This window comes from Oratosquilla oratoria, chromosome 2 (genome assembly GCF_046742065.1).
Source record: "Oratosquilla oratoria isolate Oo_2021 chromosome 2, ASM4674206v1, whole genome shotgun sequence".
NCBI classification, from domain to species: Eukaryota; Metazoa; Arthropoda; class Malacostraca; order Stomatopoda; family Squillidae; genus Oratosquilla; species Oratosquilla oratoria.
Window position 1 is genome coordinate 64493794 of NC_134778.1, and position 27355 is coordinate 64521148.

General features: G+C 42.0%; 1 protein-coding gene across 2 annotated transcripts in view; it reads left to right on the top strand.

Annotated features, from left to right (window-relative positions):
* LOC143039617 (uncharacterized) overlaps nt 1-27355 on the top strand; it is a 349509-nt gene that overhangs the window by 90168 nt on the left and 231986 nt on the right. For both annotated transcript variants that reach the window (XM_076209884.1, XM_076209892.1), the window contains exon 2: nt 23565-23606. The gene's annotated coding sequence lies outside the window, so the exon portion shown is untranslated. The remainder of the gene's footprint in view (nt 1-23564; nt 23607-27355) is intronic.

Below are 27355 nucleotides of genomic sequence, written 5' to 3' on the forward strand. Positions count from 1 at the left end.
ATATATATATATATATGTACATGTCATGAGAACAACAATAAGAACATACTCGTACGTGCCTAACGGGAAAAATGGAAGGAAACAGGGCAAGAGGAAGACCACGCAGAAAATATGTAGACGGGCTAAGGACGTCAGTAGGAGAAGAAATGACAAATCGCATCTTAAGAAGAGACATGTGCAGACAGGAATGGAGCTCCATGGTAGCCAACGTCCAAGTGGATATATGAGGTGAGGTGAGGTATATGATGGGTTGCAATGCAAAAGCGTGTGTGTGATTCACCATGGTATTGGATCACGTGTTGGACTCGTGATCGACAGCTGCTTCCCTCCCGGAAGAGAGCTCAGAGCTCATATATGACCGACCTATGGGTAATGCTGTGACCTTACACGCATACACACACCCAACTCCCCGCCCACGAGAGTTGGAGTAACGACCCGCAGCGCAGTGATAGTAAAATTATTTCAGCCCTGGGTGGAATTCGAACCCGGACCGCCGTAGTGGCGGCCGCGATCGCTACCACCGCCCCATCGAGTGTGTGTGCGTGTGTGTGCATTTGCTATATCCACAATTATTAGCATATTACTCATCTGTTATATCAATACTAGAGCATTAGGTGTGCTTCTGCCTGTTTGATATGGGTATGAAATCTAGAAATCGAAACTCAGTCTAAATTGGTGAAAAACTTGCAACAAATTCGCTTATCAAAACGGGGTTTCTGTGTGACTGATCCCTTTAACTCTGCTTAACGAGCGATCGGTATCGGCTGCGTCGTTGTTATGATTACCTTTAACGACGTCGTTGTCGCTGTCAACGACATTGTTGTTATCGTTGGCTTTGTGCCGCCGCCGTCGTCGTCGTCGTTGTCGTCGTTGTCTTTATCGTCATCGTTGTTTTTTGACCCAATCTGGATTGTCGCTTACAGTGAGCACGAAGATCAAGAAAATATGGCTTATACTATGAGAAATAAACATTCTTATCCAGTATGTACGAGGGTGGTTAATAAAAGTATATTACAATGGAAAATAGTGTGTTAATTTTATAATTTAAATCACTACAATAAAAACGTGCGTAAACTTTGAAAGTGTAATAGAAAACGGACGCCACTTTGGGTTGTTGGGAAAAAACATACATGATCACATGGAAGTTCAATACAACAATTCTAATAAATTAATATAGATTTCATGGTATATACAAAAAGGGGAAAACATGTATTTCCCAATCTAATTACAAGTACAATGCAAGACAATCGTACAATGCCCTCAACACGAGCGTTACACCACAACAAGTAGAATGGAACTACGAAGGAGCACGAGAGGCGAGGGTCCGCGTCAGGAGCAAGCGAAAGAGGGGCCGAGGGGCCTGGGATCATCACTGGGCTTCTCCTGATAGATTTAGAGGCAAAAATCCTATTATCCTCTTCACATCGATAGGTTCGATAACTCGGAGCTACTTTAGGGTAAGCGGAGAGATCGATCTCTCGGTGTCAGACGAACACTTCGTGGCAAACCATAGGCTACGACGAGGCCATTCGCAACGCCCACGCAGTCCGTCTTGTAGTCCTTAAGCCCCAAAAGTCACACCAAGCTTTCGACCTGTTTCCGACCACCACCTTCGACGGTGTCACTTTAGTTTCTCTCATGGTTAGCGCCAGATGGCTATTTCACATTCATCTTCGTGATGGAGAGGAGGGGAAGATGCATTCCAATTGCAGCATTGTCTTGGATTCTTTTCATAAACAGAGGAAGAGCACAAATCAGCCTGGTCGTTGGTGGTCGGAAACATGTCGTAATCTTGGGGTAACTGGGCCCTTCTCTGCATACTTTCTACCATTGTGTGTATGTGTCCACGTATGTAATGTATGCATGTATGTAATGTATATATGCATGTAATGTATGTTTATATGTATGTATGTTTGTATGTATGCACATATTTATGCATGTATCTATTTATGTATATATATATATATATGTATGCATGTATGTATACTTACATGTATGTACGGATGGTTTTTTGTATGTATGTATGCATATATGTATGTATGGATATATATTTATATATGTTTGTGTGTATGCGTGTAGGTGTATATGTATGCTAATTATGTATCAAGGTTAAATTTTCTATTTCTTCATAATTTCTTTTGTATATACACTCCAGAGGACTTAATTTCTATTTCTTCAAGAGTAATTTCCTAACTGTATAAAATTGCCAGGCGGCGAGAAGGAGATAGAATAAACATCACTGTGGGATTTTATTGTCAAAGTGTGACGGAAGGCAAGGGGGAATAAGAATCCGAGTGATAGGCGTGGGGCCCCGGAAATATGCAAATAGGGACTCAGAGAGAGAGAGAGAGAGAGAGAGAGAGAGAGAGAGAGAGAGAGAGAGAGAGAGAGAGAGAGAGAGAGAGAGGGGGGAGGGAAAAAGAGAGAGGGGGAGGGAAAGAGAGAGAGAGAGAGGAAGAGAGATAGAGAGTGAGGGAGGGAGGAAAAGAGAGAGAAAGGGAGAGGGGAGAGAGAGAGAGAGAGGGAGGGAGAGAGAGAGAGAGCGGGGTAGTGAGAAGGAGCAAGAGAGTGAAAGAGGGGTTGAGGGAGAGAGGGAGGGGAGGAAGAGAGAGAAAGAAAGGAATAGAAGTAACAGAGAAGGAGGAAGAGGAAGAGGCGAAGGAGGAGTGAGATTTTGAGGATATTTTGGAGCCCCCGTGAGCAAGAAAACGCTGTCTAAGACCCGAGGCATCGCCGAAGTTAGTTGAGGAAAACAACCGAAGGAAAACATTGTGTCGGAAGCGAAACGAGACTTTGGACCTAAAACAAGAGTTGTACTCGATCCTGGCGTGACGACGCAACCGAAAAAAGGCAACTCAGGACCCAGTCACGCCAAGCTTACGACCGGTTTCCGACCTGGTCGCCGACCAGTTGCAGGTAGTCTTTGGAAGTCGCTGGTAGTCGGTAATAAGATAGATAAATAGATAGATCGATGGATAGATAGATTACGACACACACTGAATAGTCCCCAGTAAACAGATTTTTCATCTTATCAACCACATTAACTTTTTTTCCGTTTCAGTTTCTTGGGTGGGTTTTGTGTCGCCGACCGATCGCTTGATTTTCGGTCGAAGGTGGTCGGAAACAGGTCGTGGGCTAAGCTTGGTGTGACTTTTGGGGTTTTAGGAAGAGACAAAAAAAGACATGGAACATGTTTCTGAGTACGTCATGAACGTGTTTTGTTCTTCATGGTGAACAAGTGTATGGAGAGTCTCAAGAAAAAAAAAATATAAATTTTATTTTCCTGTAAGAAATAGTTCCCAGAGAATGGAGCTGGAGCGAGTTTACGGCCAAATAACGAATTAGTTTTCTTCGAAAGAAGAAATCTAAATTTTTTGCAATTAAGGGAAGGGGGCAGTTCTCTGAGGTAAACAGCAAACAAACAAATGACGAGAAGAGAAGACAGAGAGAGAGAGAGAGAGAGAGAGAGAGAGAGAGAGAGAGAGAGAGAGAGAGAGAGAGAGAGAGAGAGATAACGGACGAATCGATAGAACGCCAACATATGTGTGTAGCACCGTCAGCAAAGGTGGGGGTAGGGCAGCTATCGATCGTAATCGTCAGCACGAACCTGCTGAAGTTTGCGTTCGTTTGAATTCAGGAATCCTTGGCTGGCAGGCGAGACGGAACGAGAACGCGGGGAGGACGACATATGGAACGAGTTTAAAGAAGCGAGTCGGGTAATAACAGTAATAACAAGACTGTGAGTTGGATGCGAAAGTGGGAGGAGCAAGAATGTTTTGGAATATATTCACAGTAATTTCAGGCGATTTTATCCAGGTGAGTGCTGAAGCTGTAGTCACAAGGTGAGATGAACCCTCTCATGGCTTTTCATGCCTTTGGGGTTTGTTTTCACTGTCGTCAGGTGATTTTATTCACGTCAAGGAAAACCTGTCTACAGCGAAGGTGTTGAGCAGATCTCAGGCTTAAGCCTAACTCGAGCTGGTCCCTTCGTTCTCTTTTATCAGAGTATTTACCAGAGCTGCTGTCTGGCACTTGTATACACTACACACACACACACACACACACACACACACACACACACACACACACACACACACACACACACACACACACACACACACACACACACACACACACACACACAAATGACTCGATGGCTCAGAGTTCCTGGCCGCCACTACGGCGGTCCGGGTTCGAATCCCGCCCAGGGCTGAAATAATTTCACTATCGCTGCCTTTCGAGTCGTTACCCCAACTCTCATGGGCGGGGAGTTGGGGGTGCGTGTAAGGTCACAGCATTACCCATAGATCGGTCATATATGAGCTCTGAGCTCTCTTCCGGGAAGGAAATAACTGTCGATCACGAGTCCAACACGTGATCCAAGACCATGGTGAATCACACACACACACACACACACACACACACACACACACACACACACACACACACACACACACACACACACACACACACACACACACACACACATACACACACACACGCTCGCACATTAATATATACTCCCTACCACGACCACCAACACTAGCACAGGTACATTGACTTCCTACACCAATTGTATTCCAATCACTATTTATGGTATATCTGGAGTGGAGGGGAGTTGTTTGATCCACAAGGAACAATCACTGTGATAGATGGGCTACCTCAAAAAAAAAAAAAAAAAAAAAAAAAAAAAAAAAAAAAAAAAAAAAAAAAAAAAAAAAAAAAAAAAAAAAAAATGACATCGGCCTGGATGTCTCATCAATTGTGCAACTCAATTTTTCTCCCTTGTGAAGTCTGTTATAGAACGAATTAAGGCAAAGAAAAAAATCGCTAATGAGCTATTACCCTTGCCTTTCATAAGGCAACTAAAATAGGATCTCATATCGTAAACATTATCAAATTACTTTACCAACTTACCAGCACCATGTACATTAAAAAAAAAAAAAAAGACTCACCTAACTTTCTCTTTTATTCGTATTCTCCCTTTTAGAACCACTTGCTGTTCCTTTTATTTTATTTTATTTTATTTTATTTTATTTTATTTTATTCTGATTTTCTTGGTTGCTATTTCCTCACTTTATCAGCTACTCCACCAATTCCCTCAATCCGTCTCTCACCCCTCCTCCTCCCTTCCTCCTCTTCCTCTTCCTCTTCCTCGTCCTCCTCACCTTCCTCCTCCTCACCCTCCTCCTTGTTTGCCACTCACCTTATCATGATCTCCCTTACAGCATCTTCCGCTCCTCACAAAAAAAATTAAAAATAAAAATAAATAAATAAATAAATAAATTGCACTTCTCTCTTTACATTCTTGTCGCGTGTCCCTGTTGTTCACCTCCTGGTCGTCCACTTTGTTTGTTATTATTTCCTCCTCTTGTCTGTCTAAGTTGTTTTCTTTAGTTGGAAAATATGCGAGCAAATGACCGCCATGCAACAAGTAGTTATGATTTCACTTATATTGGTTGCTGGTGTTTTTGATTGTGTGTGTGCGTGCGTGTGCGTGCGTGCGTGTGCGTGCGTGTGTGTGTGTGCGTGTGTGTGTGTGTGTGTGTGTGTGTGTGTGTGTGTGTCTATGTGTATGTGTGTGCGTGCGTATTTGCGTGTCTTATGTGTATATGTGTGTTTGCGTGTTAGTATGTATATATGAGTGCGTTTATAGGTGTGTGTGTGTATGTGCATGTGTATGTCTGTGTATGTGTATGTATTTACCTAGTTGTATTTACCTGCGGGAGCGTGCTTGTTTGTATGTATATGTGTGTTTGTGTGGGTGTGTATGTGTATGTCTGTGTATGTGTATGTGTATGTGTGGGGGCGTGCGTGTTTGTATGTATATGTGTGTTTGTGTGGGTGTGTATGTGCATGTGTGTGTGTGTGTGTGTGTGTGTGTGTGTGTGTGTGTGGGTGTGGGTGTAAGTGTATGTGTGGTTGCGTGTGTGTGGGTGTTTGTGTGTGTGTTCTCAGCCAAGTCTGAACCGGTGTTAGGCATGAAAGCACCCAGAGCAGACAAAGAAAGACAAAAAAAGCGAGACAAAGAAAGACAAAGGAATAAAGGACATGAATGAAAAAAAAAAGATGAATAGATGAAGAATGAATGGAGAGAAGGGTCTGTCAACAGAAGCAGAAAAGGAAGAGGAAAAATGAAAAGAAGAAAAAAAAAATTGTGCGAATGGTGGAAGTGTCGTCGGAGCAAGGATGACCTTGTTTACTTACGCAGTCAGATGTCCTTGTGGCTCGTTGGGCTTCGAACTCGCCTCGTGACTACATAGCCTTGGGGTTGATCCTTAATGCTTGACAGGCATAACTACTGTCAGAGCGTCTACGTTATCAGTGACATGTATGTCATCATTGACAAAATAAAAAACAGTAGGAAGAGCAAGGCGAAGATGAATCGCGGGAGTGGATGAGGCTTTAAATAGGAGAGGAACAAAGTTGGATGAAGTGTCACGGAATCAAATATTCACGGATAGAACGCAGTGGCAGAGGATTGTAAACGGGGAACCGGCAGCTGACAGGCCATGAGCTAACAGACGTCTGGTGGGAAATTTGCGTAAAGCCTTCGACCAAAACATGAGTAATTATAGAAAGCTTCTCCATAATTACAGATTTATTTATATATTTATTTGCTCAACATAAAATCCTTTCTAAATGCATATGGAAAATAATCGTTATTGCAAAGGAACTGCAATCCTTTGGTGTGTTCGAATTAGTCACAACAGCTGGATGAAAAACAAGAAGAACTTTTTAGTTTCTCGATCCATCGGTGAGGACTTTCCACGGAGTGCCATTGTGTTCCCTGTAGCACGCCAGGAAGAAAAGAAAAAAAAAAAAAGGAAAATGCGATGAACAAGTGAGATAAGCTAATGCGCTTTTTATTTTTTATTTAATTTCATATACGGAATATAATTAAACACGCACGACATATTCTTGGTTATTGTATTAACATAATATAGACACCATCCTATCTAACCTATTATTACGATGAAAATAAAATGAGAAAGATATGGTATATGTGTTTTTTTCTTTTTTTTTTTTGCGCAGGGGTTCCTTGAGACATGCAATTTATTTTAAAAGTTACGCAAGGGTAAAAAAGTTGAGAAACGTTGAGTCGGATGCTTTCATGACGTTTGGATTGAGTTAAGGTGACGTCATCTACACCCTTATGTGACGCTGTTCAAGATTATCAACTCGAATAGAATACCCTGACGGCATCAGTGAATAAAACATATGTCATCCACAGGTTCAAACCTTTCGCTACATAGTCGTCCCCTCCCCTTCCTGCTGAATGAAAATGCCTGTCGAGCAGCAGCAAGGATAAAGATAGAATATATTATTGATAGTGGGAAGGTTAAGGAGAAGACGGTTGAACGCTAGATGGATTTGAATAATCATCAAAAAGGGAGAAAGCAAAGTTTGTGGTGAAAGTTGATATCTGCTGCTGAAGCGGAGAATTCAATGGGAGGGATATGCATTGGGACGTGCTCCCTAGATAAGGTTAGTTAAAGAATTCTAGGTAGAGTGAAGTGATGGGTCACATAAGAACCTAAAAACATATGAAGGAGACTGCAAGAGACCATGAGGCCTACACTAGGCAGTTCCATGTCTATTACCACCTGTCATCCCCATCCATAAAATTTGGATTGATACAATACAGAGATGTATAGAAGTGGACTAAACGTTGAGTTTGTTCAAGTGAATGAAAGTCGGGTGGATTCTAGATTGTTGAACGCCGTAGGAAACGAAAGAGAAAAGAAAACCTCCTTAGGAAGAGCAGCAAAGTTCTAGAATAGAAATAAACGTGGAGGTACTAGGAGGGAAGAGACTGAGGACGATGTTATCTAGATACTCCTATCACAAAGAGGAAAGAAAAGAGAAGTCTTTATATATATATATATATATATATATATATATATATATATATATATATATATATATATATATCACATGAATTCGTGATTCTAAAAATGCAGACAAACCACCAAGAAAAATTACAAAATGACGACCGAGCGCTTTCGGCTATTTAGACACCCTCAGGGTACATGCAACCTGAGGATGTCTAAATAGTCGAAAGTGCTCGGTCATCATTTTATTATTTTACTATATGGTTTTTCTGTGTATGTATATATATATATATGTATATATATATATATATATATATATATATATATATATATATATATATATATATAATACTGCACAGCGAGGGGCGAAACCTGATGACCAAAGATGCCGCAATTCTATATAGAAGAAAAATAGAAGAGCATCTTCTCGATGGCTTCCGGGTTATCAGAAGCGGATCCGATCGACTTAGAGTAGAACATGATCCCTCCCTAACGAAGTATCAATCAGATAACTTCAGATATCTTTTATGGCGAAAAAATAACATTGATCTCAGATATGAAGAAGCATGATGTGCAGCGTGTAGCGAATGCAACTGAAGATATATGCACGGAAACAGGAGAGATTTGCTCTTGTCTATGGAAGCTTTGAAAGAAGGATTGAGGGACTGGTTTGGCCACAAAGACAGGATTTAGAAGGTTTGGTTGTCACTGTATCCCCTGAGTTCCTGTTAATTTGGCTTTGCATTTGTATTTGTGTGTGTCTGTGTGTGTGTGTGTCTGTGTGTGTGTGTGTGTGTATGTGTGTGTGTGTGTGTGTGTGTGTGTGTGTGTATGTGTGTGGAATTGTATATGTGTGTGGTGTGTGTGTGTTTGTGGATGTGTGTGTGTGTGCGTGTGTTTGTGTGTGTGTGTACGTTTATGTGTGTGGATGTCTGGATGCGTGTGTGTGTGTGTGTGTGTGTGGAATTGTATATGTGTGTGGTGTGTGTGTGTGTGTGTGTGTGTGTGTGTGTGTGTGTGTGTGTGTGAGCATGTATATATGAGTGTTAGTGTGTTAATGTATTAGGGTCGACTATATCAAAGCCAGCGTAAAAATGAAAAAAGAAGAAATAATATATTACATCCAGCCTCCACATTTAAAGAATTCCAGGTGTTGGGACAATGGGCGAGGCTGGAAGGCTGGAAGGCTGGAAGGCTGGTCGCCTTTCCAGGGAAACACATTTCCAGGTGAAATGAAGGACTCGTGCTAAGAAAATGCGTCATACGTCACGTGGAAATTTACTAAAACTAAATTCACCTACACACACGCACACACGCACGCACACACACACACACACACACACACACACACACACACACACACACACACACACACACACACACATATATATATATATATACTGTATATATATATATATATATATATATGTGTGTGTGTGTGTATGTGTGTGTGTGTGTGATGTGTTTGAATGTGTGTGCGTGTATGTGTGTGTGTGTGTGTGCGCGCGTGCGTGCGTGCGTGTGTGTGTAGAATCAGGTCAGAAAAATATAATTCGTATGAATATATTCTCTGATGTTCAGTTCCTTATGTACATTTTCTTTATACACATTTCTAACTTTGTATTTTACAAACATATGCTGGATATTCCTTATTCGGCTTACATTCCTAATCTCTTCCAGATTAGCCTGTCTTTATTATTATGCATCAATCTTATTATTTGACAATCTTCATATAATTTTATAATTTCAATATCAGTTTTTTGTTTTTTTTTTGTTTTTTAAGGTGTCACTTTATTGTGGATGTTCGCTGGCCGAACGGGTTAAAGCGTCGCTACTTGCGGCGGAGGTCGAGGTAACAGCAGTTAGAACCCGGCCGCCAGCGAGTTGGACCAAGGGTATGGTTCATAAGATTCCACGGTGTAAAGTCCTGTGTAAGGGGCACCGTCCTAGCTTCCTGATAGTGGAGAATTCGCGACGTTCATCCGAATCATCAAATCATTATCACTTTATTATTTCTCATTTTTGTTTCTTAACTCCTTTTGTCGTTGCTCCTTTTCTCTCTCGTACATGTTTTATTAAACGTAACTGCGAGTTCTGTAGTGGAGTTTTTTACGTTTTATTTCGAGGTCTAAGAGTTCTCTTATCAACTTCAAGAAATCCATCAACTTCTTGTGGCAGAACTTCAGAGGGTGAAGAAGTTCATTTATTCATTTATTTATTCATTTATTTATCTATTTATTTATCTATTTGTTCTAGTGTGGGTATTAGGATTTTACATGCTCAGATCTTTATCCTCTTCCTCTACCTCATCCTTTTCTTCATCCTCTTTCTCTTCTTTCTCCTCTTCTCTTCCTTTTTCCTCTTCCTCTTCTTGCCCTTCTTCCTCTTTCTTTTCTTCTCCTTTATCCTTTTCCTCTTCTTTCTCTTCCTCTTTTTTCTCTCCTTTCTATTTCTCTTCATCTTCCCTTTCGTTTTCACCTTCTTCCTCTTCTTCTTCTTTCTTCTCATCCTCTTCTTCCTCCTGTGCCTCTTCCTTTAATTCTTTCTTCCTGCATTCCTCCTCCTCCTCCTCCTCCTCCTCCTCCTCCTCATCTTCTTCTTCTTCTTTCTTCTCATCCTCTTCTTCCTCCTGTGCCTTTTCCTTTTATTCTTTCTTTCTTCCTGCATTCCTCCTCCTCCTCTTCCTCCTCCTCCTCCTCATCTTCTTCTTACTCTCCTCCTATTTTCTCCTTCTCCTTTTCCGTCTCTTTCCTGTCCCTCCCTTTCTTGTTTAAGGTATGATCGTCTCCATTTTCCATTTGTCCCACTTGCCTTTCCTTTTCTTGGTCTACGAGTACTTTAAACTCCCTTCCCTCTTTGTCCACATCCTAATACGATCAAATCTCAAACTCTCCCTGCTTTCATTCCCTTTTCTCTTTCCTTTCACGCCCACATTTCTCTCTCTCTCTCTCTCTCTCTCTCTCTCTCTCTCTCTCTCTCTCTCTCTCTCTCTCTCTCTCTCTCTCTCTCTCTCTCTCTCTCTTCTCTCTGACTCTATTCTCTCTTTCTCTCTCTCTATCTATCTCTCTCTCTCCTTTCTCTCTCTCTCTTTCTATCTATCAATCTTCTCTCTCTCTTTCTCTCTGACTCTCTCTTCTCTCTCTCAGACTCTATAGCTCTCTCTCCTCTCTCTCTTGTCTCTATAGCTATCTCTCTTTCTCTCACTTTCTTCTCTCTATATCTATCTCTCTCTTTCTCTCTCTCTCTCTATCTATCTGTCTATATCTCTCTCTCTTCTTTTCTTCTTCTTCTTTCTTTCTTTCTTCGTAGCCCCTCTCTTCATAATCCACGAAACCTTTACGATGAATGAAACCCATCATGGAGTCATCGTCTTCGGCATAAAGGGTCTGTATTCTTGGCCTCGTTCTCATGACGTCTTCAGGACCAGCCATCGTCCTCCTCTTGGAAGGCTACATCTCCCACTGACACCTCTTCATTGACGTCACCACTACCACCACCAATGTCATCACTAAATCTTTCACTTCCTATTTGGCCTCTACCACTAACGCAAACACTCTGACGTAATCAATAGCATCACCATTCACTCTCATTCATCTCCACTACCACCGACCGAAAGTCAACACTAAATCTTTCTCCAACCTATTTGGGCCTCTACCACTAACACGTTAACACCACCACTTAACGGCAATCACTGACGTAATCAATAGCATCACCACCACTTTCGTCATCACAACACCACTACCACTACCACCTTCATCATTACCATCACTACAACCACTACCACTGTCATCACCACCACTACCAATACTACCACCACTACCACCACCACTACCACCACCAATACCAATACCACCAAATCTCCAGTCTTCCTTTGGCTACTACGTCACCTTTTCCCGTCGATCCTGGCTGCTACAGAGGAGGACGCCCCTGGACGTGTCCACACGGACACCTTCAGGTTCCGTCCGTTCCTTCCATGGAGCAAATCCACGGTCGGCGTGGGGCGCGTCTCCACCCACGAGCGAGAGGAACATATGGATCCGCGCCGGTCCCTGTTCGCTCGCCCGCTCGCATGCAGGCACCTCCTCCGAGCCGGGTCACTTCCACGCTCTCCAGGCATCAGGCAGGTGTCTCTGTGTGTGTCAGGAGGAGGAGGAAGTGGAGGAGGGGGAGAGGTGGCACAGAATGAGGAGGCGTGGAGGGAGGGAAGAGGAGGAGGCGTAGAAAGAGGATGGGAGGAGGAGGAATAGGAGGAGTATAAGGAGGAATGGGAGGAGAATAAGGAAGAGGGGGATAAGGAGAAGGAGGAGGTATTTGAGAGGCCAAAATGTGTGTGGGTGTGTCAAGGGAGGGGGAAGTGGAAGAGAATGAGGAGACGTGGAGGGAGCGAGGAGGCGTGGAAAGAGGAAGAGGATGGGGGGAGGAAGAGGAGGGTAAGGAGGAGTAAGGGGAGAAGGAGGATAAGGAGGAGGAGAACTAGGAGGAGGTATTTGAGAGGCCAAAATGTGTGTGTGTGTGTGTGTGTGTGTGTGTGTGTGTGTGTGTGTGTGTGTGTGTGTGTGAGAGAGAGAGAGAGAGAGAGAGTAGGAGGAGAATAACGAGGGATGGAAGGAGGATAAGGATAAGGATGAGGAGGTAAATGAGAGTCCAAAATGTGTGTGTGTGTGTGTGTGTGTGTTTGAGAGAGAGAGAGAGAGAGAGAGAGAGAGAGAGAGAGAGAGAGAGAGAGAGTAGGAGGAGAACAACGAGGGATGGAAGGAGGATAAGGATAAGGATGAGGAGGTAAATGAGAGTCAAAAATATGTGTGTGTGTGCGTGTGCGTGTGTGTGTGTGTGTGTGTGTGTGTGCGTGTGTGTGTGTACGCGCGCGTGTGTGTGTGTATGCGTGAAACGGGAGAGGGAAGAGCAGATTAGGTTTTGATGACTGATGACGCTGTTATCGGCGTCGTCGTCGTCTATTTCTTCGTTTTCTTCTTTTTTTTCGTCTTCTTCGTCTTCTCCTTTTTCTTCTTTTTTTCCTTCTTCTCCTTCTTCTTCTTCTCCTCCTTCTCCTTCTTCTTTATCTTCTTCTTCTTCATTTTCTTTTTTCTTCTTATTCTTCTTCATCTCCTTCTTCGTCTTCTCCTCTTTCTTCTTTTTTTTTCTTCTTCGTCTTCTTCGTCTTCTTTTTCTTCTTCCTCGTCTTCTCCTTCTTTTTCTTCTTCTTTTATTTATTCTTATTCTTTTTCCACTCCTCCTCCTCCTCCTCCTACTCCTCCTCGTCCTCGTCGTTGTCGTCGTCGTCGGAACGTGTTTGTTGTCTCCTCGGTTGAGGAAAAAGCGTCGAAGGAGGAAGATTGCCGACGTCGTCTCGAGAGCCCAGAAGGCGGTGGCGGAGGCGACGGCCACAACGCATTAAGATGAAATTTGTATTTCCTTTACTTTCTTCGCAGTCCAGCTGGTTTCCTCACCACTTCAGGCTTTACTACTGAGAGTCTCGACTCGACTTTGATAATATAAAGACTCCGTTTCCAGTGAATAAAGACTCGTTCTTCGTTCTTCTGTTCGTGAGTCACCTCTGTTGCTTTGGGACTCACTGATGCCATTTTGTGGGAAATTTCCACAAATTTGTGGAAAAAGTTTAAACTGCTTACCATTATTTTTGTGAAGAATTTGAAGAATTATATGTTACAATGAACTTATTTGTGGGAAAAATGTGGAAATTCAGATTTCCTTGTGGGAATTTTGTGGAAAAAATCTAATACAATGAACAATTATTTGCTGTACCATATGTAAAACTATACCATATATATTTTTTGATAACATTATGTCATACAACAATATGTGATGAGATGTCATGTCACTTTAAATTAGCACATTATTTTAATTTTATTTAATTTCATTTTATTTTATTTTATTCTATTTGTCTGGGTATTTATCTTTATATTATTTTATACTATAAGTTATCTTATGGCGCTTTTTGGGATTCCCACATTTTTACACCACTCACTTCACATACACTGTTACACCCTCGGTCAACATTCCACACAAACCGGAGCTGTATTTTTAATAACATCACAAAAATTATTGTACACTGTATTATAACTATTGTTCATTGTATTAAAAAAAATGAAAAATATAAAATAGATAAATAAGATTTTTTTTTTTTTTTTATAAACCATTGTACAACCAAACGGAACCCACCTCCAAGGAGGCAACGCGGTCCTACTCTTACTATGTATACCGCCAGCTTCACCCCAGAGTCACATTCCTCTGAAGAAGCATAGAGCGAAACCGGTCAGGAATAAACTCAGGAACTCGGAACTAGACCCGTGACTTTTTTTTCCACCTTCATCAACTTGTCACAATGTACCAGCGTTACATATATATATATATATATATATATATATATATATATATATATATATATATATATATATATATATATATATATATGTATATATATATATATATTCATGTACATGTATATGGACGAGTAAATGCATATGTGTTTGTCCTGAGATTGCCTTTTAAGTGAACAAAGTAATCTGATATTGTCCAACCTAGAATGTTTATATAAGGTGAATATACGTGAAGCGTAAGTTCAGAAACAGTGTAGTGCAACTTTAACAAAAGAGAATGAAACTGGAGCGCTGACCACGAAGACCGATCTCAACAAATGAGAAAAGTTGAAAGTATTGACACGGAGAGGTAGAGGGAGTTCGACAAGAGGCAGCCGGATGACCTTTGACCTTCCCTCCTCCCTCCTACTCCCTCTTCGTGCCTCCTTTTTCTCCTCTTACTTCAAGGTGATTCACATTCAGAGTCTCTTTCGATGAGGCCTTGTTTGGTTAAGTACGAAACTCTTCTTCCGAGGCAGGAGTTCGTGGGTTGTTGGACTGGCCGAAGGAGGCAAGAACGGAGATCGTTTCTTCGGCAAGAGTTCTCGATGTTGATGTGTGTAGTTCCCCGCCCATGATGGGGCAAGTCCAGCGAAATAGTACTCGTTCCCGATACCACCGAACGAGCGAGCGAAGAAATGTCCAGGTTCTTCTTCCTCCTCCTCCTCCTTGTGTTTCTCTCTCTATTTACCTCTTTCTTGGTTCTCGTTTTCTCTTCCTTTGCCCTATCCTCCTGACTCTGCCTCCATTTTCTATTTAATTCTTTCCCTTGCTTTTACTTTTTTAGGACTTTGCTTTTGATTGTTTTCTCTTCCTTTGCCCCATTGTCCTGACTCTGCCTCCATTTTCTATTTAATTCTTTCCCCTTTTCTTTCACTTTTTTAGGCTTCTGCTTTAGATTGTTTTCTATCCCTTTGCCCCATTGTCCTAACTTTGATTCTATTTTCTATCTTCCTCTCTCCCCTTTTATTTTACTTTTTAGGACTCTGCTTTGGATTGTATTCCATCCCTTTGCCCCATTGTCCTGACTCTGACTCCATTTTCTATTTACCTCTTTCCCATTTTCTTTTACTTTTTACAACTCAACTTTAATAAATCTGCCTCTCTTGTCTTAACTAAAGACCTTTCTTCCAGATCCTCCATTCTATTTCTCTTTTATTCTCTCCTTTTCATCTATTCTGTTCTCTTTTAGACTTTCACCTCGCCTGCCTTATCTGGCCACACACTCAGCAACGCCTCCTTTTCTTTACTTTTGTGCTTCTCTACGTTTACATTCTGATAATATTCTTTTCGTCCGAGCACTGGATACGTCGCTTCTTCCTCAATATCTTTTTCCTCGACGCCTTCGTTCCTCGAGCTACCTGCCCATCCCTCTCTCTTCCCCACTCCTCCTCCTCATCCTCCTCCTCCTCCTCCAATTCTTCCTCTTCTTTCTCCAGATCTTCCTCCTCCGATTCTTCCTTTTCTTTCTCCTGTTCCTCCTCCTCCTCCCCCTCCAATTCTTCCTCTTCTCCTCCTTTTCCTCCTCTTCCTCCTTCAATTCTTCCTCTTTTTTTTTCTCCTGTTCCTCCTCCTCCTTCAATTCTTCCTCTTCTTCCTCCTTCTCTTCCTTCTCCTCCTCCTCCAATTCTTCCTCTTCTTTTTCCTCATATTCCTCCTCCTCTGATTCTTCCTTTTCTTTCTCTTCCTCCTCCTCCTCCTTCAATTCTTCTTATTTTTTCTCCTTCTCTTCCTCCTTCTCCTCCTTCAGTTCTTCCTCTTTTTTCTCCTTCTCCTCCTCCTCCTCCTCCAATTCTTCCTCTTCTTTCTCCTCCTTTTCCTCCTCCTCCTCTAATTCTTCCTCTTTCTTCTTCTCCTCCTCCTCCAGTTCTTCCTCTTCTTTCTCCTCCTTTTCCTCATCCTCCTCATTCAATTCTTTCTCTTCTTTCTCCTCCTCCTCCTCCTTTAATTCTCCCTCTTCCTCCTAGCTCCATGGTCCGGGTTCTCCCTTCCTGCCTTGTTTTTATTTTTCCTCCTCCCCTTCTCTATCTTGATGTTCTTATCAACGAGGATGATGGTCACAGCGCTCACCAAAAGGGCTGAAAATAGTTTCTGTACGGCAGCCTTGGTTTCTGTATCACAGTCGTTGGTGTCGTCATTGTCGTCGTCATCGTCGTCGTCACCGTCGTCGTCGTCGTCAGCATCGTCATCGTCATCGTCGTCGTCATCGTCGTCATCGTCATCGTCGTCGTCATCGTCGTCGTCATCGTCGTCGTCATCGTCGTCGTCATCGTCATCGTCTTCGTCGTCGTCATCATCGTCGTCGTCATCGTCGTCGTCATCGTCGTCGTCGTCATCGTCGTCGTCGTCGTCATCGTCGTCGTCATCGTCGTCGTCATCGTCATCGTCTTCGTCGTCGTCATCGTCGTCGTCATCATCGTCGTCGTCATCGTCTTCGTCGTCGTCGTCATCGTCGTCGTCATCGTCGTCGTCATCGTCAACACACTTGACGAATCCAGTCTTCACTATTTCTTTCATCTTCCTCTCACTATTCTCACTCTTATGTTATCTATGCCCTCATGAGAACATAAGAACGAAGGAGGCTGCAAGAGACCATAGGGCCTACACTAGGCAGTTCCATGTCCATGACCACCTGTCATCCCCATCCATAAAGTTGTCTAACCGTTTCTTAAAACAACCGATAGTTTCAGCGCTTACTACTACATGGTTACTAAGTCTATTCCATTCGTTGACCACCCTATTAGTAAACCAATTCCTTCCTATTTCCTTCTTAAATCTAAATTTGTCCAATTTAAACCCATTAACCCCAATTTCTTGGTTCACTGTAACTCACACTCTTCCTCTCGTTAGCTCTTCTTCTCTTCTTCTCTTTACCTCCTCTTCTCGATTCGCTCTCGTTCGCTCTCTTCGCTCTGACTGTTGCTCCCAGGGTGAACGAGGAGATGGACCACTCGGTTTGTCTTATGCACATTCCTTGTAGAAAACTGTTGAAAAATCGGGAGAGACGGCTTGTCATCTAACAGTCCGCCGTCCTTTGATCTCGCCATGAAAGTAGAGATGGAGGCGAAGGCCGGGAGGGTTCGTGTGGTCAGCGAAAAGACGGAGCTTGTGGGGAGAAAAGTCGAAATGTCTTGGGTATATACGCGTGTGCATGTGCGCATACACATACACACACACACACACACACACACACACACACACACACACACACACACACACACACACACACACACACACACACACACACACACACACACACACACACACACACACACACACACACACACACACACACACACACACACACACACACGCACACACACACACAAAGCACAAAACACAAAACACACACAAAGACACACACATACACGCACATATGCGCAAAGTACACACACACACGCAAAACACACACACACACACACACACACACACACACACACACACACACACACACACACACACACACACACACACACACACACACACACACACACACGTGTATATCAGAATTCGATAAACGAATGCATCTAAGAAAGGCTTTCTCTCTTTGGTATTGTGCGGATTAAAATTCCACTCCAATGAAACCATAAACAAAATGACAAAAGAATAAACGAATAAATAAATAGACGAATAGACGAATTAATAGGTAAACAAGATTGAATATTAATCCCTGAACTTCTTTTCGGAACTTGATTATGAGAAGGTTTGGTTAGTTAGACAGGCGTTGTCACCCGTGGGTTGGCCTTTTCCAAGTCTACGAAAAAATCACCGAAGCTGCGTCGTCCTCATCTCCTCCTTTTCGTCTCATTAATCATTTTTATTTGTTTATCGAATGCACAAATGACTTACAAATTAATCTCTGAAAATTTTATAAAGCAATCGGATGATTTGTCAGGACATGGGACGGAGGGAAGAAGTAATGGCCATTACTTGGCGATAATAAAACAGAGGATTAAACATATTTTCCTTTAATTGTTTGAAGGGAGAGCTTCCACAGACGAATACGTTTTACCAGAATATGCTTAGTCTATATACATATATATATACATACGTACATACGTGCGTGCACAGTGTATATACATACATATTTTCAAACGTACAAACACACACAATCACGCACACATTCACACATTCATATACATGCATACATACATACATACGTACGTACATACATACGTACGTAATACAAACATACATATCTACGTACATACATACGTACATATACATACATACGCTCATACATACATACATTCATTCCTACATACAAACGTAGGTACATACATACATACATACATACGCATATACATATATGCATACATTCATTTCTACATACAAACGCAGGTACATACATACATACATACATACGCACGCACATGCATACGAACATACGTAGATACATACAAACCAAAATATATATGTTTATACATACATGCATACATATACATATGTACATATTCAAACATACATTCATTATTACATACATGTACATACATACCGTACATATACTCATTCCTATATGCATACATGCTCTTATACATACATACGAACGTACGTACATGCATATAAACGTACATATGTATGTACATAAATACATGCATACACACGAACTGCATCTACACACTCGCCTATTTTGTCCTGTTTACTACATATTGAGCCCCTTTGCCCCCTTCTCCCCCCTCTCCCCCTCTCCCCCCTCTCCCCCTCTCCCCCTCTCCCCCGCGCCCCTTCTACTCCCGCGCACCTCCTCTCCCTCTCCCTCCTCTCCTTCCTGTTTCCTATCCCACCTCTCCTTCCTTTTCCCTCTCTCCCTCTCCCTCTCTCCCTCTCTCCCTCCCCCTCTCCCTCTCCCTTTCCCGCTGCCTAGTACTACCAACTATTACTACTGCTACTACAACAATTACTATTATTACTATTGCAATCACTGTTAACTACTATTATTACTATTGCTATTACTGTTACTACTATTATTACTATTGCTATTACTATTAATGTTACTATTATTACTATTGCTATTACTGTTACTGTTACTATTACTATCATTACTGTTGCTATCGTAGTGAAGGAATTCTCATCCCACCTCTGCTCTGCTCTGTTCTTCTTGGGCGAGATTGCGGTCGTCCCATCGCTCTCACCCCATCCACCACGACCCATCCTCTACTTAGGCTTTTACGATCTCGTCCATCTCCTCACTTCTCCGTCTCCGCCTCCTCCTCCGCCTCCACCTCCTCCTCCGTTTCCTCCTCCTCCTCCGTTTCCTCCCCTTTCTCCTTTTCTTCCTCCTCAACCTCCTCCTCCTCTCCTTTTTCCTCCCTTTTCTCCTCTTCAGCCTCCTCCCTCTTCTCCTCCTCAACCTCCTCTCACTTCCTCCTCCCACCTCCTCCCCCACCTCCTCCTCTTCCTCCTCCTCCCTCCTCTTCCTCCTCCTCTTCCTCCCTCCTCTTCCTCCCTCCTCTTCCTCCCTCCTCTTCCTCCTTCCTCCTTCTCTTCCTCCTCCTCCACTTCCTTCTCTTCCTCTTCCTCCTCTTTCGCTTAATATCTCTGTTCCTTCTTCCCACTTCTGGTATTACACCTCCCGTTTTCTTTGCCTACACTTCCCCCGCCGGAGTTCTTCCTCTGCGTTTCTCCTTTCCCTCTTTGGCGCCCAACATCTCTTTATCCTCTTCTTTCTTCTCACTAAACTCCGTTACATCCCAGCCATCCTCTCTTTTCCTTTTTCCTCGTTTTTCTCTCTTTTTAATTTCTCTAACCCCCTCCTCTCTCTCTCTCTCTCTCTCTCTCTCTCTCTCTCTCTCTCTCTCTCTCTCTCTCTCTCTCTCTCTCTCTCTCTCTCCCTCTCTCTCTCTCTCACTGGTGACGACGCCAGTTCCTCTCAACCTCTCCTGGGGAAGCGAGGAAGTGAACTCGCGTCCCTGCGATGCACAGCCAGGGCTTAACCACTGAACCACGTCACTGTTAAAAAAAAAAAAAAAAAAAAAAAAAAAAAAAAATAATAATAATAATAATAATAATAATAATAATAATGGACAGTAGCGTCATCTTGGTTAATGAAGGAGTAATTAGAATTGTTCCCTCGAAACAATTTTTAAATCTTACAGTGGTATTTGAAAAAAAAATCCTTATATAAATCTTATATAAATCCTTGGAAGGGAAATATTTGTATAAGGAAATATTTTTTTTTAAAAGAATACAACCGTGAGATTCTTACGGTGGTATTCTTAAAAAAAATATTTCCTTAGACAAATCTTTCCCTTCCAAGGATTTATATAAGATTTATATAAGGATTTTTTTTTTTAAAGAATACCACAGTGTTTTGGATTTCAACTACTCTGATTGAAATCTTATATTGTTAGCAGCTTGAATAAAGTTCATAAAGTGAACAAGATCGTCCACCTAGAATGAATATGTTCATCAACATAGCTGTGAACTGTTCAGTACGATTCCAAATTCAAATGTTTCAAATGTAAACGCTTTAGGTTTCTTACTTATCTAAGGGATTAAACTCTTCTACTGGGATTCGAACCCTCGCCTGAGCGAGCGGCTTGCTTTTTATGAGACGAAGACCGTACCATCACGCTACCGTGCTTATCTAAGGCGTATGCCAAGGTTGTTAGATCCTGTATTGCTCCAGTTTTTTCTTTGTCATTTTTATTCACAATCGATACCGAAGTCATGGTGTGGATAATTTATAACAACGATATCGCCTCGTTTATCTCGAGAAATGGAGAGGAGGGGGAGGGGGGGAAGAGGAGGAGAGGTGGGGAGAAGTTAATCGGATTTTCATATGAAACTAAAAAATAAAAATAAAAAAATGAAACAACGCCATCTTCCGGGTATCAGAGGAATTAGTCATATCTTGATGTGATCAGTATGTGGACAAGTTAGAAAGATATACCCTGGGTCGCGCGAAATTCCCGTGTCCGACTCATGAGCAAGCGGTCATGAGTTCGTTCCAGACAGTCCTGGCGGGGAGGCGACCCAGAGTTGGGCTAAAAAAAAAAAAAAAAAAAAAAAAAAAAAAAAATATATATATATATATATATATATATATATATATATACATATATATATATACATACATATATATACATACATATATATATATATATATATATATATATATATATATATATATATATATATATATATATATATATATATCTTCATTGATGAGGGACACGTACCTTGAGTCTCCCAAAGTTCTTTTACCTGAGTTTCATCTGTATTGTAAAGTCTCCTCTCTCCCCCTTGTAAAATGCGCTCATTAACAGTAGTCTCTTTTATACACGACTATCTTTTCATTTTCTTCCTAATGTCCCACAAAAAACGATCCTGCCAAAGCCGGGGGTCAGACATTAACGGTGGTATTCTTAAGAAACAAAAATCTTTCCTTATATAAATCTTTGGAAGGGAAAGATTTATATAAGGAAACGATTTTTTTAAGAATACCACTTTAATAATCTTACGGTGATATTCTTAAAAAAATATATCTTTCCTTCTACAAATCTTTGCCTTCCAAGGATTTGTGTAAGATTTATATAAGGAAATATATATATATTTTTAAGAATACCACCGTAAGTGTTCCTAACCCCAAATCCACTGTAGAAAACCACAACGAATGGCCGTAAAATACAGAGCCAACAGAACTCGTCATTTTCTGGAATATTGACTTTTAGTGTTGTATTCATGTATCTTCCATTTCATTCACATTTGAGGCCCAGCCACACCAAGCTTACGACCTGTTTCCGACCACCGGTGACCAGGCTGATTGGTGCTCTTCCTTTATTCATTATAAAAAGATTTCAAGACAATGATGCAATTGGAATGAATCTCCTCCGTCATAAATATGAATATGAAACAGCCACGTGGCGCTAACCATGAGAGAAACAAAAGTGCCACCGTCCGTCCAAGGTGGTCAGGAACGTGTGACTGTCCTGGCCTTGTTGGGACAGTACGCTCCAGTATTGCCCAAGAACGCATGACATCAATGTTTGCCAAACGTGGTCTGTTCCAGTACTGAGCGTTGAAGGCCTGCGGAGTTCCACGTTGCTGTCTAACGTAACTCCTAGAACCTTTCAGTTTAAGATCGAGGCGTGTGATTCACCGCCATGGTCTTGGATCACGTGCTGGACTCGTGATCGACAGCTATTCCTCTCTCGGAAGAGAGCCCAGAGCTCATATATGACTGATCTATGGGTAATGCTGTGACCTTACACGCACACACACACACCCATCTCCCCGCCCACGAGAGTTGGAGTAACGACTCACAGCGCAGCGATACTGAAATTACTTCAGCTCTGGGCGGGATTCGAACCCGGACCGCCGTAGTGGCGACTGGGAACTCTAACAACGCGCCATCGAGTCGTATGTGTGTGTGTGTGTGTGTGCGTGTAGTTCAAATGTATGGTATACAAGTCCTTTGGCTTTGAGGAAGCCCCCCCATTAACCCATGTAATATGTAGTCCTAATTATATTATTGCAAGATCTTTATTCAAACGTGGACACTAATATATCTTATATTTTTCTCGCTACGGACAATTTCGTTCATTTGAAGACTTACCTGAGAATTAAATTGCACCATGATTAATTGGTTATTCCTGGATGAAATTGGCTAGCCTTCATTAGAACAGAATTGAAAGGATTAAAGTAGATTTAGACATTACGGTGAACGAACAACATGACGTTTATAGTGAGCTTGTTTCTTCTTCCTATAGTTTTATCTCCACCACATCATCATTTATAAACAAACCTCTCTGGTATATTCTGTTTTGATTTTGATTTTCGTAATCATTCTTTCCACTATGCAGCATGTTTTGTTTCCTTTCTAATCTTATTTCATGTTTTCTTCTTATAGTTTTAACTTCACCCCATCATCATTTATAAACAAGCTTCTCTGGTATATTCTATTTTGATTTTGATTTTCCTAATTGTTCTTTTCACCCTGCAGCATGTTCTGTTTTCTCTCTCTTCCTATTTATTGTTCCAATTACTGACATCCCCACTTCTCCTTTCCCTCTTTTATCAGTCTTCTTCTTCTCTTCTCTTCTCTTTCCGGTCTTTTAGTTAACCATGGAATCCTCTCCTCCTTCCTTTGCATCACATTTCCTGCATCAATCGTTCTCTTGTCTCCCTCTCTTGTCCTCACTTCCTTGTTTAACTCGTTATCCTTTTCCTACCTGTTGACAAAAGACAAAATGCCTCTTACTCTTTTTCCCTTTTCGGTAAACATGAAATATCAAGTTGCGTTTGTATCTTCTTTACCGTTGTGCATTTTCTAGACCATTTTCTGAAACTCTGAACTGAGAAGTTAAGCCAACTTTGATTCAATCTAACTTTGATTCAATCTTCCTTTCAGAAACCCTCTGGGAAGCAGAAGCAGAAGACTCAACAACAAAAGGTGAGCTTAAAAGAAATTATATTCATTCTTCACGAAATTTTGACTCAGCTAAGGGACGACTTTCGACGTAATGGACTTTTTCCGTTACACCTGGAAATGAGTCAGCAGGTTGAATACCAGCCCCCTCAAAGCCCCCTCAAGCCCCCTCAGAGCCCCATCAAAGTCCCATCAAGCCCCCTCAAAGCCTCCTCAAGCCCCCTCAAAGCCCCATCAAGCCCCTCAAAGCCCCCCAGCCCCTCAAAGCCCCCTCAAGCCTTCTCAAGCCTTCTCAAAGCCCCCTCAAGCCTTCTCAAAGCCCCCTCAAGCCTTCTCAAAGCCCCCTCATGCCCCCTCAATGCCCCCAGCCCCCTCAAAACCCCCTCAAAACCTAAACCTCCCTCAAAGCCCCCTCAAGCTCCCTCAAAGCCCCTTCAAGCCCCCTCAAACCCCCCAAATTCCCATCAAAGCTCCCCCAAAGCCCCCTCAAGCCCCCTGAAAGCACTCTCAAGACCCCCAGAAGCACCCTCAAAGCACCCTCAACGTCCCCAGCCCTCCCTAAGACCCCAAGCCCTCATAAACCCCTTTCTAAAGTCTTTCCCAAGCCCCTCACCCAAGCCCGTTTCAGCCCCTTCAAACTCACTCCAACCTCCCCTGAGCCCCCAAGTCCCACAAGCCCCATAAGCCGCTTTGCAAAGCCTCCTCCAAACTCCCCTTCAAAACTCTTCTGAAATCCCCTCCCAAGTACCTCAGCTCCACCTCCCCTAAGCCCCCACCCCCAATAATCCTCATATCTTCCAAGGCCCTAAGCCTAACTAAGCCCCCAAACAGCCCTTCTAAGCCTCCCCAAACCCACACAAAACCCCCGAAGCACCCAGAAGCACCCTCCCCCCCCCCCAACTTCCAAGTAGCCTCATAGGGACACTTTTTGGGTGCCCATTTAGTCACATTTCCTAACGAACTCGAACCCGCCACGACAACGACAACAACAACATCATCATCATCATCATCATCATCATCATCATCATCATCATCATCATCATCATCATCATCATCATCATCATCATCATCATCATCATCATCAACATCATCATCATCATCATCATCAACATCAACAACAACAGCAGCAGCAGCAGCAGCTTGGGCACGTCCCTGAAGTGAATAAGAACATAAAATAAGAGCATAAGAATGAAGGAGACTGCAAGAGACCATAAGACCTATACTAGGCGGTTCCATATCCATCACCACCTGTCATCCCCATCCATAAAGTTCTTTAATCGTTTCTTAAAACAACTGATAGTTTCAGCGCTTACTACATGGTTACTAAGTCTATTCCATTTGTCGACCACACTATTAGTAAACCAATTCTTACCTATTTCCTTTATAATCGAAGTTTGTCCAGTTTAAATCCATTACTGCGAGTCCTGCCCTGTTGTCTTAATATGATGACCTTGTTTGCGTCACCCTTGTTAAATATGGTCTGGCGTTAAGAGGAATAGACTAGGAATTGTGCCACTGTAGTCAAGACTGACAATGGTTTGTTGTTCAGTCTGTTGTTCGCGATCATTCTAATTGACGCCGAATTAATTTTCTAATGATGGACAGAGCGTATCGATGGTATTTAAAAGAAAAGAAAAAATTCTTTCCTTACATAAATCTTATATAAATCCTTGGAAGGGAAAGATTCATATAAGGAAAAAAATTTCTTAAAGAATACCACCGTAAGAATCTTACGGTGGTATTCTTAAAGAAATCCTTACAAATAATCTTATATAAATCCTTGGAAGGGAAAAATTCATATAAGGAAAGATTTTTTTCTTAAAGAATACCACCTTAAGAATCTTACGGTGGTATTCTTAAAAAAATCCTTACATAAATCTTATATAAATCCTTGGAAGGTAAAGATTCATATAAGGAACATATTTTTCTTAAAGAGTACCACCGTAAGAATCTTACTGTGGTATTCTTAAAAAAAGTTCCTTATATAAATCTTTCCCTTCTCAGGATTTATATAAGATTTATATAAGGAAAGATTTTTTTTTTTAAGAATATCACCGTATGTTTCTTTAATAAGTGGGTTCCTTGCCATAGCTAGTTTGTTTCTCGTTCGTGTCCTTGTCTATTGTATATAAAACAATAAGAAAACAAATATAGTTTTACAAAATAGAATAACAAGAGAAAAAAGTATGATGTCGACCACCATGACGACAACGACGACGACGATGACGACGACGACGACAAAGAAAAACGACATAGAAAGACGACAAGACTACCACCACCACAACCACAACCACAACCACCACAACCACCACAACCACCACCACAACCACCACCATAACCACCACCACCACAACCACCACCACCACCACAACCAACACCACCACAACCACCACCACCACAACCAACACCACCACAACCACCACCACAACCACCACCACAACCACCACCACAACCACCACAACCACCACAACCACCACCACCACCGCCACCACCACCATAGTCGAAGCAATCATTCCCACTTCTATACATTCCCCATTTTAATGATTTCCCCCAAAATGCAAGAACGCCCACCGAAAGAACGACGCACGCACGCAAGCACCATTAACAAGGATGAAAACTCCAAGACTGTGGGAGGCCTACGTCATTGGACGCCCACGCCCGCACTCACGCCCACAATGTTAGAATCGTTTCCTCGAATTCGGAAATTGCGGACGAGAGTAATGGCTATGTGTGGGCAGGGATGTAGAGTGTATAACCTGTTCACAAATTTAATTATTTATTATTACCTCATATAAGGACCGACATGATATACGAGTATGTCTTGTGTAACATACAGGTGCTCACTGGCAGAGCGGATTAGAGCGTCGCTACTTGCGGCGGAGGTTGAGGTGACGGCGGTTCGAACTTGCCGCAAGCGAGTTGGACCAAGGGCATTAGGGTTCATTAAAATTCCTGGCTACAGAGTCCTCTGTGAGGGGCACCGTCCTAGCCTCCTGATAAGGGGGGGGGGGAGCTCGTGACGTCAAACCGAATGACGTATGAGACACTCTCTTTACCCTCCTGGCTGCTGAATAAAGTCCTCTGGCGCCAACTTGCAAGGAAAGCCGTCATCGAGGTCAGCCACCTCGTTGGCGCCAGGGGAAGATGCTGCAGATGAGCTGAAGATGATCTCTTGACGACAGACAGACAGACAGACAGACAGACAGACAGACAGACAGACTCCCATTGGAACAAGAGTTTCACAGTGGCATTCTTAAAAAAAATTCCTTATGTAAATCTTGTATAAATCCTTGGAAAGGAAAGATTTTTATAAGGCAAGATTTTTTAAGAATACCATCGTAAGAATCTTACTGTGGTATTCTTAAAAATTCTTTCCTTATATAAATCTTGCATAAATCCTTGGAAAGGAAAGATTTATATAAGGGAAGATTTTTTTTAAGAATACCATCGTAAGAATCTTACTGTAGTATTCTTAAAAAGCACATTTCCTTATATAAATCTTATAAAAATCCTTGGAAGGGAAAGATTTATATAAGGAAAGAATTCTTCTTAAGAATACCACCGTAAGAATCTTACAATGGTATTCTTGAAACAATTCTTTCCTTATCTAAATCTTATATGAATCCTTGGAAGGAAAAGATTTATATAAGGAAAGAAAGCTTTGAGAATACCACCGTAAAAATCTTACGGTGGTATTCTCAAAAAGAAATCTTTCCTTATATAAATATTTCCCTTCCAAGGATTTATAAAAGATGTACGCGTATATAAGGATT